At 40.6% G+C, this 7,490-nt stretch overlaps 1 long non-coding RNA gene across 1 annotated transcript; it reads right to left on the reverse strand.

Annotated features, from left to right (window-relative positions):
• Window positions 1–1,583: 1,583 nt before the first annotated feature.
• On the reverse strand, window positions 1,584–2,973 carry LOC147601665 (uncharacterized). The gene is made up of 2 exons (XR_015257932.1): window positions 2,202–2,973; window positions 1,584–2,066 (listed from the first exon to the last, which is right to left on the reverse strand). It is a non-coding gene; the product is annotated as an uncharacterized LOC147601665 (long non-coding RNA).
• Between the last annotated feature and the right edge of the window lie 4,517 nt (window positions 2,974–7,490).

A 7,490-nucleotide genomic window follows, 5' to 3' on the forward strand; every position in this document is an offset into this window, starting at 1 on the left:
GAGAATTCAAGTGTTTTTCTGTTGTGGACGAACTGATTTCAGGAAAGGAACTGGAACCACATGCACTGTCACGATAGACGCAGTGGGAGGCTTCACACAAAGCTTGTCCCTCAGTGCTTTACCATGGGAACAGATTGTGAGTGAAAGGGAAATAAAAGATTTTGAAGACAAGATCTAAAACACAAAAGTAACTTGCTTTCTGCCTTTTAGGAATTGCAAGGATATTGTGTCCTGATTGTCTTGACTGGCTTGGAGTGTTTCTTCTCTAGTCTATTCTGTAAAGACAACTTCCATATAAATTGTTCCTTTGGGGCTGAAAAGATGGGCTGGTGTAGAAAGAATCAGGTGGTTGTTACTGCTCAAACGATTCAAAGAAATTTCAGGTCGTGAACAACGTGCAACCCTTCTGCAACTTTTATTTAAACTTCATCTACGATGCGTAAGAGAACTCCCTCTGCAAATACCATAGCATATAAGCCTCAGTCTGATGGCTATTTGTCTAATGTGTGATAGGCTTAATAAGTCACATTAGTCCATGGTTAATGATAAAGAGCTACTGAAAGCAAACATTTAGGCAATACTTTTACAGAAGGGTTGCTAGTTTATACAGGAGGTGCTCCTGGCACTTGAACAACTTTGAGCATATCTACAGCGTGCCTAATCTCCATCAGTGCCCAAGCTGTGACCCACGAGGTTCTCTCATCAGCTTGGCTTCTGCTCCTAAATTGTACAGCCACTTATACTGTAACACCATGGAGTTGCTCAGCAGCATATTTGGGCCAAAATCCCATCAGAAGTCAAAGGGCTGTGCATGCTGCTTGCAGGGCTAGATATGCTAGGCTTGCCTCAACACACCAAATCCTGCCAGCACAGTACAACTGAGAAAGGCATTGCACCACACGTATATTCCCTCGTTAATCTGTTAAACTGGGAAGCCAGGTAAAATACTCTCTTGCTAGATGATGTCCTAACTACAGGGAGTTGAAGAGGACAGAGTGTGTAGTAGGTAGAGATTTCACTAGAAATGCCAAAAGAAAATAGACCATTACTCTTACATGACCAAAGCACAGTATTTCTATTTCCATTCTGTAAAATGGCTTAAATATTTTGGCTAAAACTAAAATTATCTCTTTCTGTACATGGTTATATATGTGTATATATTGTGTGCTTGTGTGTGTGTCTGCATATATATATATACAAACACACGTGTGTATACATATATACATATCGTATATACATGCATATACATATGCATCATATATGAAGTTTAAATAAAAGTTACAGAGGCAGCACATTGTTCACATATGTGTGTGTATATATGTGTGTGAACATGTGTGCACATGCATATATAAAAATACACATATACACAATTTAGACAAAGAATGGACAATGTCAGCCAATTACTTATAAGCAGCTGTCGTAGTTTAGCCCCGCTCAGGACCAGATTATGCAGTCTCTCTCTCACTCCCCCCACCCTCTGAGGGAATAGGGAGAGATAATATAAGAAAAAGGCTCGAAGTTTGAGATAAGGACAGGGCGAGATCCTTAAAGTTACTGTTACAGGCAAAACAGACTCGACTTGGGGAAAACTATTTGTTTATTATTAAAAACAAAGCAGGATAATGAGAAAGAGAACAAGATAACTTCCCCCCACCCCTCCCTCTTCCCAAGCTTAACATTATATCTACCACCTTCCCACCTGGAGCAGCACAGGGGGAAGAGGGAATAGGGGTTACGGTAAATTCGGCTTTACACCGCTCGTTCCTCCTCAGGGGAAGAACTCCTCACATTCCTCCCCTGCTCCAGAGTGGCATCCCTCCCACAGTACCTGAAACTGCTCTGGCGTGGGTCATTTCTTCCATGGGGTGCAGTCCCTCCAGAACTGCTGCGCCAGCACGGGCCCTCCACAGGCCACAGCCTCCTTCAGGCATCCACCTGCCCTGGTGTGGGGTCCTCCACGGGCTACAGGGGGACAGCCTGCTTCACCATGGTCTTCACCATTGCTAGATGATGTCCTAACTACAGGGAGTTGAAGAGGACAGAGTGTGTAGTAGGTAGAGATTGCACTAGAAATGTCAAAGAAAAATACACCATTACTCTGACATGACCAAAGCACAGTATTTCTATTTCCATTCTGTAAAATGGCTCAGGGGAATTCTGGCCAGGAGCAGCATTACTCCTGCCCCTCCTTCTTCACTGACCTTGGTGTCTGCAGCCATTCCTCTCACAAGAAATTCTTCACAACAGGCTGGCAGACGCCTCTCAGGTTCTCTTCACATCATCCAGCTCTTCTCCTCTCCACTTCTTGCAGCTGGGCCAGGCCGAGTCAGGCCCAGTCGGCCGCCTGGCAGGAGGCCAGAAGGTGAGGACTGCAAGGCTCACAAGGCTTGCGCCTCCCCCTCTCTGCGCCCACTTCAGGTTCTTCACATCCTCTTCACTTCTTTTTCTTCTTTTTTTTTTTTCTGTTTTTCCCCTTCTTAAATATGTTATCACAGAGGCGTTATCACGGAACATTCTGGTACCAATTGGCTTGGCCTGGCCAGCAGCAGATCTGCCCTAGGCCCAGACGAATCCACTGGACAAAGGGGAAACAACTTCTAGCAACTTCTTACAGAAGAAGTAGCCCCCCCTCATTAAATAAAACCAGGACAGCAGCTGATCTTACCAAAAGCAATGCACCATCTTCACCAGCAATGCAAAAACCACTTTGTGGGACACTGTTCTCAAGACTGCAATATTCCCATTACAGACCATCAAAACCAGCTTTTGCCCCAACAGAAGTTACAATTCAGGCAAGTCTTTCCCAGTTTAAAAACATTACCCACAGATTTTTGGTTTTCTTAGTTTTATTTTTAAAGTCGTTAGGAATATGTTAAACAAGTACTCTGCATCAGTGCTATTGCTTCATTTAAACGAGACTACACTTAAGCTGCTGCTGATCCAATCTGTTTCTCATTATACAGCTAACCATGTACTTAGCACAGTCCTGTGCTAAAGTAGTTGTAGGGATCATTGCTCTGTATGCATCTATAAACTACAGTTAAACATAGCATAGTGTGAAGTGACAATGAATTGCCCACACAAGCAAGAGACATGGAAAAATGTTTCTGATGTCTCAACAAGCCCTGGATTCCTCCCAGAGAAGCTTCCTGTGGGTTTGGGAAAACTATTTCTTCCAGATGACTGTAACAGAAAAGAAATCACTGCTTTGCAAACAGGCTGTATTAGAAAGCCTGTAGCTTTTGTCAAAGAAGCAAGGAAAGGTGGAACAGGGTTGTAGAATGCTCCATGGGTTGGATTTTCTGCTTGTCCCATGTAGCACATGATGAGCTGGAAACACCTGCACTGAGGCAGCTTCATTCTGAAGGCAAATATTTGCTGTGCAGAGTACTTGCATGGGGAGCAGAAGTTCTTGCTACCTATTGCCCGGCCAATTAATTAACCCAAGGAGAGGAAAGACTTCATTATTTGTTTTATCACATACAAAGAAATTTAATAATGTACTTCCAGGATATCCCAATGCAATTAAAAAAAAAAAAAAATCTCATTTTACTCTGTAACTACCTAAGGTGGATTTAGGTACACTGACTAGATCTGCATGGAGATTATGCTCTGAGGGAATTAAATCACAAAGTCTCCTATTTTCCTCTATGGAAGTGCATACTGCAAAATATAGATATGTTATTTGCATCTGATTGACAGCTTGCTGTTAGAAAAAAGAGCTGGAAGTCAGCCCATGTTTGCCTTTCACTGCTGATTGTCTGTCTGTTCTTTTGTCTTCTATTCTTTCATGTCATATGGACTGAAAAACACTTTGAAAAAATTTGTAATGGATAAATACACATACACGCACATCTGTGTCTCTGTGTGAAAAATACCATAGTCTTGTCCTGCATCTAGAATGGAAAATAATTATCCTATAGGTATTTACTTTTTATTTACATTTTTAAATTAAATTTTACATAAATATTACATATTTACATTTATTTTTAAAATATTAATGATTAGTTGGTTTGATTTTACATTGCATCCTAAGAAGCAATTTTCATGTCAGCAATTCTCCCAGCTACTGAAAGTTGCTTTTTTTTCCAATTTTACTAGAACATATTATTGAGAATTAGTCATTCTGGATAATCAGGGGAAAAAAACCCCACATCTTACTTTGCATAAAATCAAAGGCAGGTTTTTCCAGATGAGAAGCAACATGAACTTACAGGGGAAAAAAAAAAAAACCTTTTATAGCTGCCTAATAGTTGTAGGGGACAAGTCTTAGGACAGAATTGACTTCAGGAGGAGATGGTGAAGGGAGCTGGTCTTGCCCATAGCTAGTAAATTTCAGAACAGAATATTCCCACCAAAGCAGTCAGTATCTTCTTCTTTCAGGGGCTGGCTGGACACATACCCAAACTAACTACTTCCATTTCCTAGTGTTTGTATTTTAGATTACGACTGAAATGAAATTACAAGCAAAAGTGAAGTATGGAGATGGGAAATTATTCCTCCCCAAACTGTGTGCTGCTTTAATGGAGCAGCAATTTTTTAACAAGGTACAATTTTTGACAGCTTTTTAAGTGTAGTGACTTTGATTCACTCCTGTCTCCATGTCAACAGGAAGATTTTTAGTCTATTGTTTTCACGAGAACATTTCCAGTTGCTTCCTTCCTGCATCGGTGTCTGGAAAGTGAGACAAAGGTGAAGAAGATTGCTGGTACCCAGGTGTGCATCACAGAGGATCTCTACTTGGCTTAAGGTGATGAAGGCAACAGCTAATGATCATCAGGTTGCACAAATGTGTTCTCTTTAAAATAATGATACTGAGAATGACAGGTTAGGTTTTGTTTTAAAAGATATTAAAAAATTATGCTCCAAAATAACTATTTCACTAACAGTAAAATCAATACATAGTAAGTTTTCGCAGTTTTTTACATTAATAACTATGCAGGCACTCATGTTTATAATCTTAAGGAGCACTGATTCTGGAAGAATTTAATTGCAAAAAATAAAATTAATAGTTTTGTTTTCTCTTCTCAAATGCAACTAAATGTAGCAATTTCTAGAGCACCTGGAAAGAAACTTTAGGAATTGAAGGCTCTGTGATGCACAGTGTGACCAGCAAGAGTTTTCATTGTACTCAAACTGGGGAGTGTTCATTTCTTTTAGCACATTCTGGTGCACTCAGCATATCAAGGACCGGATTAGATTACTTCTGTAATAGACTGGATGAATAAGCTACATTATTTGTTAGGCCAATGTAATTCAAAATCTCTGTGTGGTAAAGACAAAAATTTCTATTTTATTGGACAGTAGGATGGTTTTTTTTCTCTTTTTGGTTTTATTTATTTTTTTAGAAGTGTGGGGAGACATGCTTATGTCCAAAAGATTTTCTATACTGAGAAAACCAAACTGAATTATTACTTGTTGAGATAACATTATAGTTTCATTGAATTCTTTAAAAAACATTTCGATGAAAATGATAACAGAATTTGCTTACTTAACCTGGCATTTATTTAAACTGTTCAAGCATTAATTTGTTCTTTGCGCTATGAGTGTGTTTTCTTTTTTTTTTTTTCCCTTTAGGATTGGGTTCACAGCTAGTTATAAAATACACCATTAGAATTAGGGGATTGGAAAGGCCAGTGTTAGATCTAGCAACACTTCAAGAATAAGAATCATTTTGCCAAAAAATGTGGAATACCTCCCCTCTCCCTGGACTCTTTCACTTGAGGTGCTTCACCGATCTAATAAAATAGATATGTATATCAGACTGTCACCTGCAATAGATTGCCACTCACTGCAGATGTCAGTGCAATCTCTTCTGCTTCTCCAGACTGGAACTAGAAACACTACTCATTTGAAAAAGCTGACAAGTAGCTGGATCTAAGACTGCCAATGTCTAAAGTACTGCTGTGGGGCACAGAAGTTCGGAGCCAGTCTAGGTTAACGCCTGTGTGCCTGTGGGTTGTTCCACTTCATTACAAATGGTAATTTGACTTCCCATTAGCAACTGGGGACCTAGCACCATGCCTGCTGTGAAGCCAAAGCAGCAGCTGGGCATGGAAGGGCAGGGCAGAGAAGGGAAGGGGAAGGGAAAAGTTTTGTTTGCAAACCTTTTAAAACATGAGATCATTGAAAAGTTAATATCTATGTGGAAACAGCCAAACCCAGATCAAACTGGGCTTGTGTCTTGAAGAAGCTAGCTGTGGCCTTCCCAGTAAACTGAAGTGTTTCTTTATTATATATATAATCTTTAGATTCTTGGTATTTCTGTGTTAACTTTTATTTGTATTTGTAACATTATTTTTATTTCTATTTGTAACATTCCAAAGAGAGGGAGGAAAACCAAACCCACGACATCTAACACATGGACTAACTCCCGCCAGGGCTTGGAGCTGCAATCAAATCGTTCTTCCCTGAGCTGGTCCTTCTGTCATGTACTTAACTGGAGCTGAGCACTGGCCAGAGGAGTTCAGGTTTGATTTATCCCTTTGCCGGCACAGTATTTGTTGCTGTGGTGCAAGGCTGGCAATCACAGATTGCCCCAGATTGCCTAGGCGTGATAGTATCTCCGGCACATGCCCTGCTTGGGATATTTGGGTCATTACACAGTACTCCTGCCAGAAAAAACAAGCATCCCAGAACAGGTATCAGGTTTATACTCATAGCTGATTTTTCACATATAGCTTACTCTAATAACTTTCCATTACTAAATGCAGCGATCTGTAAAAGATAAAACCAGACCAGTATCTTGCAGGTGAATAATTCAATTTCTTTGAGCATCTTCTGTAATACTTCATAAGTGTTACTTGAATTGATTTAAGGTAATCCCAAACAGTAAATTTGTTCTTCCTGCTATGCAGTGAGTCTGATTAGAAAGCTGGTTCAAATTAAGATGGTGCTATTCTGACATGTTAGTCTTTGTTTCAGTCTTACTTCTTGCAATCCCAATTCTCCAGAACAGTATAACAAGCTCAGATTGTACTTGCTCCTGCTGTCCACTCCACCTCTGCTACGGTCTTAACGAACATGTCATTACTGAGCAGCAAGATTACAACCTTGCAGGTGAGCTCCCCTGCCTCTCACTCTCCTCCTCCTCCTCAAGTAGGCTTCACTCAGGTACCTGGTGAACCCCAGAAAGGTGACACCTCTTCTCCTGAGGCCGCAACATCAAAGGAAAGTGGGTCCTCAATGAGTCTTCCTGCTTTCACACTGGTCTCTGTTGCTGCTGCCACTCACCCTTATTCTGGCAGCCATCCTTCTGATTTCAGGCACCATGGCCCGAAGAGCAAGAAGATTCAGCCTCTGCTTTTGACTACAGCCCAAGCCAACCACCCCACTTCTCTGGATCTCACTTCTGTCATTCATAAACAGACATAGTCTTTTCACTGTATTTTTGAGATCTTGGAAGGAATTTGAAGGAATTATTGGTGCCAGTTATAAGCAATGCCAAAAGAGGTCATTGCAGAGGCATAGGTTTAATCTAGCTTTCAGAT

Source organism: Chlamydotis macqueenii, chromosome 2 (genome assembly GCF_036417535.1).
Source record: "Chlamydotis macqueenii isolate bChlMac1 chromosome 2, bChlMac1.mat, whole genome shotgun sequence".
NCBI lineage: Eukaryota > Metazoa > Chordata > Aves > Otidiformes > Otididae > Chlamydotis > Chlamydotis macqueenii.